The sequence below is a fragment of the Vanessa tameamea genome, chromosome 12 (assembly GCF_037043105.1).
Source record: "Vanessa tameamea isolate UH-Manoa-2023 chromosome 12, ilVanTame1 primary haplotype, whole genome shotgun sequence".
NCBI lineage: Eukaryota > Metazoa > Arthropoda > Insecta > Lepidoptera > Nymphalidae > Vanessa > Vanessa tameamea.
In genome coordinates, this window is record NC_087320.1 from 9,399,799 (window position 1) to 9,415,116 (window position 15,318).

The 15,318-nt window shown below is 30.8% G+C and overlaps 1 protein-coding gene across 1 annotated transcript in view; it reads right to left on the reverse strand.

Annotated features, from left to right (window-relative positions):
• The window catches only part of LOC113392908 (AP2/ERF domain-containing protein PFD0985w-like), a 47,596-nt gene extending 32,587 nt beyond the window's left edge, over positions 1 to 15,009 (reverse strand). The window contains exon 1 of the mRNA XM_026629534.2: positions 14,723 to 15,009. The gene's annotated coding sequence lies outside the window, so the exon portion shown is untranslated. The remainder of the gene's footprint in view (positions 1 to 14,722) is intronic.
• Positions 15,010 to 15,318: the final 309 nt, after the last annotated feature.

Genomic DNA, 15,318 nt, shown 5'->3' on the forward strand with positions numbered 1-15,318 from the left:
AACCTCCAGCTTCTGAAAGTTTGGTCAAAGTAAGATTAAAATTATTTAAATTTTAATCTCAGTGATCATTGGTTGAAGTTATATGATGACACATTAGCGACCAATAAGCGTTTAGTATTTAGTCACATTAGTTAATCTTGCTTTGATCATCAATTCAGAAACCACAGGTTATTGTTTTAAGAGCCGAGATGGCCCAGTGGTTAGAACGCGTGCATTTTAACCGATGATTGCGAGTTCAAATCCAGGCAGGCACTACTGAATGTTCATGTGCTTAATTTGTGTTTATAATTCATCTCGTCTTCGGCGGTGAAGGAAAACATCGTGAGGAAACCTGCATGTGTCTAATTTCAACGAAATTCTGCCACACGTGTATTCCACCAACCCACATTGGAGCAGCGTGGTGGAATATACTCCAAACCTTCTCCTCAGAGGGAGAGGAGGCCTTAGCCCAGCAGTGGCTAAAATAATGTAATGTAATGTATAATGTTTGTAATTAATACAAAATATTATCTTACATCGTTATTATACACGAGTACATTACATTTGCTGGTGTAAAGTAACTTTTAATTATTGTAACTAACTCGTTCGAATTTATTTTATAGTGACTTGACTATATTGTAATCGTTTTTTTATCATCAGGAAATAAATATACTGATCGTCTTAAGTAGAAAACATTAAGAAACTTTCGTTTAATTAAACCTTATTTCACTTTATCTGATTAATAATGGATAAAATAATATTATGTTCAGGTCAGACAAAAGACAGTCGCAAGAATTGTACAATCTATTTCACTCTGATAACATCTACTCTTTAATAAACAAAATCTCAACAATGTAATCCGTATGGATTACATAAATAAGGGATTACATCGATTTTATTTACCTAATAGGTTGGGGATTAAGTTTTTTCGTATTTTATAAGTAAAAAGTTACAGTTAAATCGCTTTGGTTGTATTGTTTGTATCTGGCTGCTTTTAATACCATTAAAAAGATAACATTAAAACTGGTTTTTACCATTCTTCTATTGTTTTTCTGTCGACTAAAATTTGTGAATCTAACGAAGAAATTGGATATATTGGAGTTGTTATAATGGAGTTTTATTAAAATTGGTCATCAGTTGTTAAGCATAACCAAGTAGTCTATGTCCTTCCTTGGGGTTCAATCTTTCTTGAAACAAAATTTCATTAAATTTTTGGTGTATTGATTTATGCAACATTTACAGTAACTGTTTCTCAGACCATTTTGTATGGGACCCATATCTCATGAGGGTTTCTGAACTGTACCGCACTTACTATAAACATAGACATATAAATAAAATTGTTAATTCACGCTCACTCAACCACAGAGTAAAAAAAAAAAATTGATATTGTAAATATTTTATTCGATTTAAATATTTTTTTCTGTGTTTAATTTTTGTACGTTATTGCATCTTTGCGTTGCGTTGTTGTTATTTGTCGTAAGACAATTAAAGACAATTTTGTCTGATGTGTGCGCAGACAGCAACTTTCACAGCCACAGCCATTGAAGTTTGAACGGTAAATTTATAATGACTTCGATTAAAACATTTTATATCCGATATCGCTCGCGTGCTATATGTCACTTATTCTTAATTTGATTTCATGTAATTGGTTCTATTATTTTAAAATAATAAAAAAAAAATACAATTAATTGGCTTAATTCAAGTTTCACTTCTTGATTTCGAGATATTAATATACTTATTGTTTAATATTTTTGAGAGCGAGTAAATTTCTTCAATGTCATTTGTCGATGATAGGAATATGTCCTCTTGACTGATTTCAGTCAAGGCCTCTCCCAACAAGGAAGTCACTGTGTAGGATATATTATAATGATTTAGTATGTGCGGAAAGAAACGCATTATTTTTCTAGTCTAGTCGCAATCCGACACAGTAAGCGAGAGTTCAGGAGAAGAACTCTTTACGTACATTCTGGTTCACGGAAGTGTTAACGCCAATTCCCAACTTAAAACTTTTTAATGCGACCCACGTTTGACTCATGACCTCGAATCTACAGTCTTAAAAAGTTAAAGTTATTATTATTTTATAAGTCAATTTTTATTTTTTTTAAATGCAAAAGACTCTTTGAAGGAGAATAGTTGCTCTAACCGTTGATTTATGAAAAGCCTTATGAATTAAGATGTCACGTATTTTCTATCTGTTACTATCGTGGCTCACACCCCCCTTAATACACAGTGATACTAATTTATAATATTTAGTAATAGCTAATGAGAACCGAGCGAACACCGGTAAACATAAGTACGTGTGTTAATGTGTGTGTACACAATTACGTAAGCGAAAATCTTAACACGCTAATCTTTTAATTATTATCATTTGTTATTGAGTAATACAAAATAAATTACATAATAGACGTTTTTCGTTTCCTTTGTATTAAGGTAGGGTAATGTATTATATGCTCTCTCTGTAATTAAATTTGAACCATTTTTCTTAATACATTTTTTTTTTGAAAGATTAGAGTTTTTTTTTGTAGAAATATAAAAAAATATAAAAATATTACAGATTATTTTTATATTACAGACTGTTTTTCGGTACGAGAAACGTGTAATTATTTTAGGAATTTTTAAACATTAGTTGTACGATAGATTTTTTTGTGATAGACGATCTGTCAGCGGAGGGTAAAAAATTTGACCTATTTCTAAAATAATTAGCGGCGCAAAACTTCGTAACATCGAAAGTTAATTTTGTTGAAAGTTTAATTACATTGGGGAAATATTTCCTGACTTACAACTTGAGATTGAGTTTCACTTTGATTACACGCTAAGATAAGTCATTGTGTTAGAAGAGCCATCTACGTCACAGGTACTGGTGTGAACCGGTGTGAACTGGTATATTAAGTAAATTGAAATCTATTTTGTCATTGCAATCATATAATTATGATAATTATCATGATAGTCGACAAAATCAAAATGAAAATATTCTTTATTCAAGTAGGCTCATAAATTCACTTTTGAATCGTCACGTTACAGTGTTGAATTAAATGTAAGTCTACCACCGGTTCGAAAAGTAGATTCTACCGAGAAGAACCGACAAGAAACTCAGTATTTACGTCTTTCCACAATTTTAATTACGTAGTATGTCAGTAAAGTACATTCGAATATTTATATATGTTACTGTAAAAGCTCGAACTAAGGTAAATCTTAAGATTTTCCAGTAAAACCTAAGATTTACCGACATGAGTTGGTAAATGTAAGTATTTATTATAAGGGGACGACTTTTTTGGACTTTTACCATTCCAACCTAACCTAACCTAATATGTAAATCCTAAGATTTACCAAGAGAATGATGGTAAAAGTTCGAATCCAAAAGTTTTATGGACATTTACCATTCATAATCGGTAAATTTTAGGTTTTACTGGAAAATCTTAAGATTTATCGTAGTTCGAGCTTTTACAGTAACATATATACTGCCTATAAATCAATTAATACCAAGTCCACGATTTTTTATCTAAAATATAATCTTGTATTGAGTAATATGCCTTATTTATCACTGTTTACAAGAGCTTCAAATGTTTCAATAAAATAACATCATGCAATGACAATTCGACATAATACTGAAATAATAATAATGGTCGTGATTCAAATCCGATAAAGTAACTCAGTTCTCATTTTGCTTATATGTGTAATTTTTTCGTTTTTGTTTATCTCGTGCGTGACCGAAGAAAAACGTCGTAAGGAAACATACCTTTGTCGGATAAACTGTTACACGTACAATGTACATGCACGGAAGTAGCGTGACTTTCCTTATAGCATATTCAGAAATATGACGTGTTGTTACTCTAATTGTTATGATGCACGTACACAGTGCTAAATTATTTCTATTAGTGAATGTTTTATTGAACAAGTGGCTATATTGTTTGTTTATGTGTATCAGGTATGAAGTAAGAAGAAGACCTATTTTAAATATGATCCATACATTCTTAATCCTACTGAGTAACAAAACAGCAATAGAATAGGAAAACTAATAAATGCATAAAGTGTCAATTTGATCGTAGAATTGGCCCCTAATTTGACGTTTGATGTGCATTTTTATTTTATTATCGGCACTCTTACGATGTCATTTTTTGCGAAGTATCTGTTCTACGGCCTCACTCGGGTTGACATTAAATTATAAATAGATATTTCTATTAACTCTAGAATAATTTGCAAGATTTTTAAGTCCCTTTTGATTGTGTGAGACCATATTTTGTATTATAATAAGTCGCTCTATCTAACGTTTCATTATAAAATATGTGTGTATTTAATAATTTAAATTAATAAATATATTAGAAGTTCACTGAGCAATTTTTAATAAAGCCGAAATCTTTTATATATCTTTATAATAACAGTTCTGTAATGTGTTTATGACACAGAATTTTTCTAAGCAGTTGGACCGATTGCAATGTTTTTTTTTTTGTATGTGTAGTGAGTCTGTTTGGTTTAGAATGGAATTGGGTTCTTTTTTAGCAAAAATAATACTTATTTCACTCTAGCTAGTAAAAATATATTGTTTGCGATTATCTGTTGACAAAAGGCCTGGCATCACGGACACTGTTTGTTTTTCCTACTCTTTGCGTGCGTAGTAATCTGCCATCTAATGCGTTATATATGTCCGATTGCGTTACAGTCATATAGTAATAAAATCCGAACGGACTGAATACGTAATATATAGTTCCACATAACATTAAAACGACAATAAATTTTCGGCTTAAGCTAACAAAACAACAAACCTCACCTGATTGGTTAAATTAATCAGGCAATGTCATCTTTTTTTTCATAATTTGTGAAATAAGGTTTCATTACGTAAATTGCTCTTTTTTATAAAATCTTTTTAAAATGCTCTTTGCCATTCCAACTAGACGTAAGTGTTACATTTGCTTATTATTATTATTATATACTTAGCAATTTTTGTTTTATTGCGTTTAAACTCACCAAATTAGAATCTTTTTTATAATCATTCCTGTCTGAATATATCTAAACTGGCAACACTGGAAACAGATATCGTACAACATAATTGATAGTATCATGTTGTTTATTAATTTCTTCAGCAAAATAAAACGAGCATTTGTAATAATTTAGACGTTATGATTAAAATTAGCATAAATCATTTGTATAGGTGAAAGTCGAGTTTACGCACACATATACAATTCAAACAATTACAAACACAATTAAATTTGAATATTTTTTGGTGTCTATTCTTTTGTAAGTTGTGAGAGATGTGAAGTCACGTTATCCGTATAGTCAAGTTATACGGAAATATTTACGAAATAAGATTAAAATTTGTTTTCTTTGATTCATTAATTGATAAGCGTGGATATTAAGAAGTTGCTCGTATTGGTTGATTTTGGCAAGATTTACAGATTTCGTTAAAACTATACTCTCTTCGGCTTCGCTCACGTCTTAGTGGAGGTGTGTTGGGTACTCGATGTCCGGTTTCTCAAGATCGTGACCGCTCGTGTAGTTAAAACGTGAAAGCGTAAAACAGACAAACAAACAAAATTCTTACTTTCTTATTTAAAGTCGATTTTAAATATTCGTTTGGATGAAATTACTATAATATTTATTAATATGCGTTTGTAATCAAAGTTTCTTAATTTGTGTTTGAATTCCACCTCGTACTGTAAATGTCGGCGGTAAAGGAATATATCGTAAGGTAACCTGCATTTGTTTAATTTCATTTCTGCCATATGTGTATCCACTAACTCCCAGAGTGAGAGTGGAATAACCTCGAAATCTTCTCCTTTAAAGGAAGAAAGCGGTGGGGCATTACAATGTAACAGCTGTTACTTATTGGAACACATTTTCTATGAATACATTAATATGCTAGGAATAGATATTATATTTACGAGTATTATATATATGTAGTATGGAAGAAGACATGCTGCGCCGACCCCAAGTAAAATTGGGATAAGGGCAGGAGGATATATATGTATTTCTATAGGTTATCTTTTGTTAGAGATTCATAAACAAAAAAACAGCAATTGAGTTTCAAGCCGGTTCCTCTCGAAACAATTGACATTCCGATCATGAAGTTCCTTCACTTGTAATATTTAATATAACGATTTTAAAGTGATTGATACATTCATAATAAAGTATTTAATTTTGTTTTTTTTTCCTTTCCAATGATTGAAACATTTGAACTTTGGAGCAATAGTGCAAAAACCTTCATTAAAAGGATAATAGCTCGTCTTATTGGGTCCACTGGTGACAGGAGGGCTTCATTGTTTGCTTAGAGGATCGGAATTGCGATTGCATACGGTCAGAATTTGTATATTAATTATTTTAATTATATATAATTAAGGCCATAATGTCAATAATTCTTAATACTAAATGATCGAATTTTGTTTTATTTGTGAAAATAGTCAAGTGTTCTATAAAGTTTTTGCTAAGTATACGATAATAAGATGATTTAAAAGGCCAGGCTGATCTCCTACAGGTAGAATATTTTTTTTTTAGAAATAGGAGATGTCATTTGTTGGTTTTGTCGTTTTATTTTAAGTTAATTTTAGTACATGCTAAGTACATTTCCGATCCACATACATCGTTTCATTGAATATTCATTGAGTAAAATTGTAAAATTCCCATTGCTGGGCTAAGTCCATCTCTCTTTTGGAGTCGTATGTTCGGAACTTATTCTTATACACGTGAAGTATATCCATGGAAATGATGGATTGTTTCAGCACAACGTACGAGAAGAATTAAAAACGCAAACGAAACAAATTAAATTTCAGTGCCCGACCTTTCAATATTTGATGTGGAGTCTATGCTAAAATACTATTATTTTAGTGAAACTGATATACATGGAATACTGGTTAAAATAAATCTTCAAGTAGAACCACCGAATACAATATTGTTTCTCGTATCTTTCATCACGATCTTAAGCAAGGATTCTTAGCTAATTGGGGCGAAGCTGCAATCAAGAACTTGTGTAAATGATTCATAGGTAACGTAATAGTTAACGACATGTTGAAATATGCAGGGTTTACGAACCTTTGGTAAAAGTAATATTAGTTATTGCAGTGGAACAGGTCTTGCAAATATTTGGTCCAAGGATTATAAGTTAAAATGCGTGGTAGTTTATTTATTGATTAAATAGTTTGGAGTAAACTTGGTGAAATATTCTAAATGTATAAAACATTTTGGTATAAATTAAGTACATACTTTGGCTTGGCAAGTTTCTAGATTATTATATTAATCTGCTACGAATTACACAAAATACTGCGTTTTGTCAAACCTGACAGGTACTAGTAAAACCCAGGGGTAGGTAGGTGATATATGAAAGGTGACTCGTTTTGGATCAAAAATAAGAAATAAAAATGAAACTGACTGGCGTTTGCGGGAGATGCTTGCGTTTAGTAGAAGAACGGAAGAAAACAGACTATTTGTTTAATGAGTGTTTAATTTAGCTTAGTTATTATTTGCGTATATTTATTTTTGGAAGACAGGGGAACATATTGTCAGTTACCTGGTATTTCAAAGAACATAATTTCTTACAATATCAATGCGCCCAAATATAAGGTCTAAAATGTTATTTATTCCTTGTGTCTGTTACACTGGCTCCTTCACCATTCGAACTGGAACACAGTACCACAGATTATTGTTGGGTGGTATAATAATTAATTTGTGGGTAGTGATGTAGTCAGCCTACATACCGATACCACAACTATGTAACTACTCAAGATATTTGATTCAATAAATTCGCCTATAAATCAACGACCACCTACGCGACTTTTGACTCTATTGTACCTACACTTTATAACAAGTAATAGATTGCCAAAATGCCCAAGTTATTCAGGACTATTATAATATTAACATAATTATACATATACATACATATCGTCAATTTTAATGTGACAAAGTTTCTTATTATTTAGACATGAGAAACGAAGAAATAAATTACGATATAATTTTGGGCCCATCTCGGTCAGAACTACTCATTCATCTACAGCTATTCTAAGGGTCAGTAAGCCAGTGTAATTTTAGGCATAAGGAACATAACTTCTTAGATCTAATGGTTGGTGACGCACTGGCTAATTACCAGTAATAATCAAGGTCGCTTTCCTAATATGAATAAAATGAATAGGGCACTGTACTAGATACTCATTTTGTATTGACTTCGAATTAGGAATTAGTAATTTCTCTTTTTTTGTTCGATGACCTCCTTTAAACTTTGTTCGAAAACAAGAAGTACCCATTAGGTTTTGAATATCATTGAGTGATATTTAGCATGGAAATACGGTTTGAAGCGTCGTATCGTTTTTTGCTTTGAGCTAGTTTCCTCAATGTATTATAAGTCGAAGCCTCATTGTTGTGATATTCAATCCAACTTGCTATATCAAAGCATTATTAAGGACTCTCTCGACGGATAGTAAAATGCTTCGATCGTTTTTCCTTTTAATATTTAAATTTTACGGGTAGGTTTTTCATTCGAATTCAATACAATTATATTACATCTCATTTATTACAATTTTTCATCCAAAACTGGTCACTTTGCGTATATCACCTACCTACCCCCTGGATATTACTAGTACCTGTCAGGTTTGCCAATACGCAGGATTATTCGTCACAGATAATAATAATAATAATCGGGCGAATCCCTTAGACATATTATTTCCGGTTGTTCTCGTCTTGCTAACGGAGAGTATTTGCACAGAATCATGTGGCCAAGATTATCCATCAACAACTTGCACTTCGATACGGTCTTGTGGTATCGGAGGTACCATACTACAGGTATGTGCCCGACCCAGTTCTCGAGAATGGTCGTATCACACTGTACTGGGACCGATCTATAATCACTGACAGGACTGTTGTTGCCAACAAGCCTGATATAGTGGTGATAGATCGGTCAGAACGCCGCACGATAATTGTTGACGTCACCATCCCTCATGACGAGAATCTCGTGAAGGCTGAGAAGGATAAGCAAATAAAATATCTTGACTTAGCTCACGAGGTTGTCGACATGTGGGATGTGGATACAGCAGTTATTGTGCCGATAGTCGTTTCAGAGAATGGCCTAATGGCCAAGAGCCTCGATCAACACCTTAAGAGGCTCTCGTTAGGCAGCTGGGTCAAGAGCCTGGATGCAGAAGGCAGTACTCCTCGGCACGGCGCGTATTGTGAGAAAGTTCCTCTCTCTGGGGCCCTGACCACCGGTGGCTTGGACCCTGTTCCCGCCACTGGTTGGCCTCTGTATTTTATATTTTTAAATATATTTTATATATTGTGTATTTTATATTTAAAAATGTATTTATTATACATGAGTGAAAATAAATAAAGATTATTATAATAATAATAATGTTTATTTCATCAATAACCAACACAGTACAATAACATCACAAAGGTTGACTTCTTCTTTTGAGTGCCATGAGCTCCCGCGCCAGAAGAAGTCGCTCTTCCTTAACGCACTGATAGTTTAATTCAAAGTTATAAGATGAAACAAGCTAAGAATTACAAAAATACTAATATAATGAATATAAGAATCTAGAAACTTGATGATTATTTGAATAAAATAATAGTTATTATGCAAAGTTATGAATCCAATTAGCTATGAAAATAAATGATTGAAATGGATATTAGTTATATGCAAATGATTGAATGATCTTAGTCTCGTATTACATCAGAGGTCATTGAACTAAAGATTTGTGCATCGAGCGAAACCATATCATATTATTTACATAGTTTCTTGTATATTCTCAGATGAAAGTGAAATGTATTCAATGATAAAGTCATATATGGAAACTTTAACAATTACGTATATTATACAACATGTGCCTGTTACATCTAATCTTAGAAATATATTGTATTTGATGGTTTAGTGTAATGTTTTAGTACCACACTATTTGTTTCAATAACTGCTTCGTCGGTATAGTGGCTAGATTAATTCGTAGAACCCCAGTTCCTGGGTTGAAATCCCACGTCGGGACGATAAATATTTATTGGGTTTTTTAGTAAAAAAAAATCTCTGTAGCAAACTGGAGTTGGAAGTTGGAAGTGTGTACAATCTGGAATGCACGTAAAGCAGTTGGTCATGCGTCGAACTCTTTCCGGTCGGATTTGCCGATGAGATAGAGAGAGATAAAAGAGACTGTTCTTGTGTGTCCAGGCGACCTTTGAATAGTTTAATTATAAAATTATTGTTTTATTGAAACATAAATAGAAAAAGATTATATAATGAGTTTTATCTGTAATTTCAGAAAAAACAGAGCTTATTGTTATTTTTCAGAATAAATTAAATATTTTATCAAGTTTTTGTTTTCTACATATAATATAACATAATACGAAACGAAACGTTTTTTTGTGTTTGCAAAATATTTTGGTTTAATACAGCATATTTATTCCGTATATTTTTATAATGAAACGTAAAATTAGATAAACCATTCAAATTTTATTATAATTCCGATTATCTAACGGCAATATTATAACAACGGATATCCGATTTTTTACCAACATCGAATTCATTAACGTCTTGAAAGACAATTTAAAATGTCCGACCTTCTCGGTATAGGAGTAGAACATGGTGAGGTAAGTTGGACAGGAATGGGCTGAATGCAGCGGACACACCTACGCGATTGTTCTAATTATAATAATTGGTCATAGTGAAAGTAAATGAAATATTCTATTAACATGATCAGTTTTCTTATCTGAGATAAGAGTGTCTTATTTCGCTTGTAAACAAAGGCTTGAAGACAGTATGTATAGTAATGGTATATAATATAATATAAAATTATATGACATATATATTCCTCTGTAGTTAAATGTAAAGTTAAGTGTTTTGTTATGAGTGGGGGATAACCTAATGGGGTCAAGATTGAAACTGCATCTTTCACATCTGTAGCTCAAATTCTTCTATCGCTCGTATATCGTAGGGCTTATAAAATTTGCCTACAGCCTGGAATTATTGTAAAATAAAAAAAATAAAAATATATTGAATCTCTTTATATTATTTTTTCTATATTATGTTAAAAGCCTCATATGATAAATGAGATAATATTTCAGACTTGGAAACTGATGTTTTAATTTATTAGAAAAGTGTATTCGTTGAAGTCCTTTTTTTGAGTAATGATCGTAATTTGTCTTAGAAATGTTGACGAATGTTTTATTACAGTTACGCTTGAAAGTGTGGCTGTAGCTTAACTTTACGTCGCAAACATTTTGGCTTCTCACAATTTCGCAGGTTTCATTGATTTATAAATATTTTATTTGTTTCGTTTTTTACACTTTATCGAAGTGAATTATTTTACCAGATTTTAATATTCCTAGATTTTATTGTTATAATAATCATAATATTATATTACGTTATATATTTAGAATAAACAAAAATATTGCCATTATTTGACACACCTATTAATGTTTAGCGTTTTGTTCACTTAAAGGTTGGTTAAGAATGCGATAAGCCTCGTGCAATAAATTACTTAAATACCTAAGTAGTTATGCACACGCCATGAAGTGGTTAGTTTAAATCAGTGATAAAACATCTTTGCCTCATAGAGAAACCATATTAACTTACAAGCGTCATAATATACATACATATTTATTATAATATGTTAATAAATATAAATGCAAAAGTTATGAATTTATGTTTTTAAGATTTTTGAACGATTTTGAACGAAACTTGGTACTTTAGTTAAGTATTCGTCGGATTGCCACAGATAACTAAATTTATACAGATTGTGTCAACAATAGATGAGTTGAGTATTTAATCTGTGACAGAACGCAGAAGGGACACTTTCCCGCGTTTTTGTAATTTAACATTTTAACATTTTTCAGACAGTCATCGTATAGTAGTTTTAATTATGTAACTATTATTTGATTTTATAGCTTTGCTTTTCTTACTTGTTTATATTACATAGCCTTTGAACAAAATAAACTTCAAGTAGGCTTTTGCAAACAATTTTGAACAGCTATTTGATAAACTTAATTAAACACAGCTATTATAAATTGGTTCGAATTGACGATTCTACCAAAAAAAAAAGAAACCGAATAAATATTTTATAGTATGGATTATAAAGGTACATTTATATATAAAGCCGTAATGACAATCACACGTGAATAAGTCTTACACTAATTATTTATATATAAACATATCTAGATAGATCACACTATAAAATAATTAAACCGACCAACTAGAGTTGACAGCTACGCTTGTCTCTCCAAGCGTCATACTACTTTACTAGTGTGCGTGTACTTAGTGGCCAACTGTTGGCCACTATTATTTTCAACTCGTTCTCAGCTTTACCTAGACTTATAAATGGTCAATTTTTTTTTTAAGTTCGAGCCTTGCTTTCCGAACGGACTGTGGAGTTTTTATGTGCGTTATTAATGTTTATAATTAATCCTTTGCTCGGCTATGAAAGAAAAAATCATGAGGAAAGCTTCATGAGTCGAATGACATTCCGACTCATACCAACAGTTATTGGATCAGGCGTATGCACAGCAGTGATTCCCTTACATATCGTAAATTTTTTCACAGTATATATTTTTTTTAATATTTATAACTTTATGTATAAAAAATGCATGTATTTTATATAATCCATATTATATTACAATTGACAGTCATAGTTATATGTATATATACATTTGAGAAAAGAAGTTATATTTTATACAAATTATTCATAAATAACAAATATAATTACTTACTGCAACTATTTTTGATATCCGCCATTTTCAAATAACTCGAACTAGAGAACGTTTCGATAAGAGTGTTTACTTGTAATAATTGTAAATACGTGTGCTTATATGAAGACTTGGATCATTGGTTCTTAAGAAAGATACGTTTCAAAATAATGTATCTATTTGCGCAATGTTAATATCGTACGAACATATTACAGCATCGATTATGAAATGTTATTCTACTTATATTTCAATGAAATTTCACATAATATTACTATTATGTTTCGAAACAAATATTATCGAGTATTTTATTTAATAGAATAAATTTTATTTGCGTATAAATTAAACATTGTTAGTAAATTTTAGCTTTGATACTGTATACGAGATAGAGTTTTTTTATTTTGAAAAAAACGGACTGTAAATATCCCAGGTTGGGCAAATTTAGAAGAAGTTATTATTTATTTATTATATTGCTGGCCGAGCTTGATTAGAATGTATTTTGATTCAATGTTTTGTATTGAAACCGTCATACTGTGCAAGTGTTTAACGTGACCACCCGACCTATTTTGAGGACAGTCCCTGCTTTCAAGTTACATGTCCAATTGTCCTCAGAAATCCTAAAAATGATATATATTTTATCAAAATAGCAAAAGTATCTAATTATATTACGAAGTCAAAAATGAAGAACGCCTATTTTCAATGGTGTAAAAAAATAATAGTTAAATAAGAAGTATATTTAAAAAATAATGTATTTTTAAGATTACCGCTTTTATGGAAATAATAACTAATGAATTCTAATTTAAATTAAAATGTTCTTGTAAGATAATTAAGTACAAATTTATGATCCCTACCACAATTGGTTAATAAAATAAAATCATCGAATGCACAGTGTTTATATTTCTATACATATGTATATGTACATTTTAATTTTAATATGTTAAACTGTGTCTATGATATTTACATTGTAACACTGTTTTTTTATAATTGAATTACCTTACATTACATACATTTTTGGTATGTATATTAATATCATTGTACGACCCTAATTAGTAGTTATATAATATGCAAATCGATATTGTATATTCTATGTATATATATATAGTATATTCTATGTACTAATATGATGATGATATATATAAAAATCGAATTAAACTGCGGATACAAGTCCTCGTAGTTTGTATCATTAGGAGATTTTATAGAGGACGCGCTCATATCAGGAATTGCAAATTCAATTTAAATAATTATTTTTGCGTGCGATAGTATATTTATTTATTAAGGTTATGTACTAAGTAAGTACATTACGACGTAAAAGAACGGGACGGTCAAAGAAACAAAATATACTTTTACTTCTTTTAAATTCAAGTAAGCTTTTCCAAGTAGGGACTTTTAATTTATAATTTTATACTGTAAATAATTAATTAATGTAAATATATTTTAATTTATAATAATAAAAGTAACTGCTGACGTTACTGGCGATTTTTTCGTTAGAATCTAAATTCCATATTAGTAGTAATATAATCTTATAATGTTATTATAATCAAATGTTTTGAAAGTGTTTATGAAAGTAATAACTATTTGACTAAAGTATATTTCGATTCGATTTTTGAACTTAAGATATATATATATAAGATATATAGATACATAGATTATATATATTTTTGGTATATATTAGATGTGATGATGTACATATATAATTGTAGTAGTCTTTATACCCACAGTCTAAAAATTAAATTAAAAACACCGCACCCAAGGAATTCATTTTCTTTAATGAAATTATGTTTTTTAAATTTTTTAATAGGTACATAATAAATACAAGATTTACATAAAATATATGTACGTATTTAATTAAGTTTCATTTTTATTTTTGTTAAGATTTATGTTAACATATTTCGTAAATATAAGGTGAGTATTTTAGTGAAACGCAATTGTTTTGAAAGAAACAGTCACTGCTTGTAATGAGAAAAAACAATAAACCTTTCTAGGAAGAAGATTGATTATTTCGAGATATTCAAGTACTTTATTAACTCCACAAAGCGATAGTCATTAAGGGAAAAACAGAAACGGTCGTTATTAAGAAAGAGAAAAAATAATTCACCAAACTTACCTTTTTATACTAATGACGCCCCATTTCCTCCAAACGCCGGTGATCTTCGAAGTCGAAGCACAAAAACAAACTTCTTATCAAACAAATCAAAATAAACGAAACTTAACAAGAACGCGCGCGGAAAACGTCCTATTTTAAACTAAAATCCAGTATTTTGTCGTGCAAAACCTTCGAGTTTTAAACGCAGACTCACGCGTCTCTTTAACTGTTATGGTCTATTGTAACGTCAGGTACGGCTGACATCGTCTCATGTTAGAACGCAAATGACCGTCAGCTGAAGCAGTACAATCGCTGTGACGTCACGAATGAAATTAAAAAAGAAAAAAAAACGAAGAAGCTCTAATAGACAGGGAATCTATAGAGCCGTCATCGGTAACATGTCGGACAGAGAAAGTGCCTGAGCTGTTCACTCATTCATTACATTTTGAAAGTGCAAGTTCAAATAATACCGTTAACGATAACAGTCACTCAAAATGTATGCGATTGGTTGAATATCCTAAAAATCGTACACAGAATACTTCATTTGTAAGACTCATATGTCTATTTTCATGTAACGATATTATTATCTAAATATATTAAGAATATCTCGGTATTTA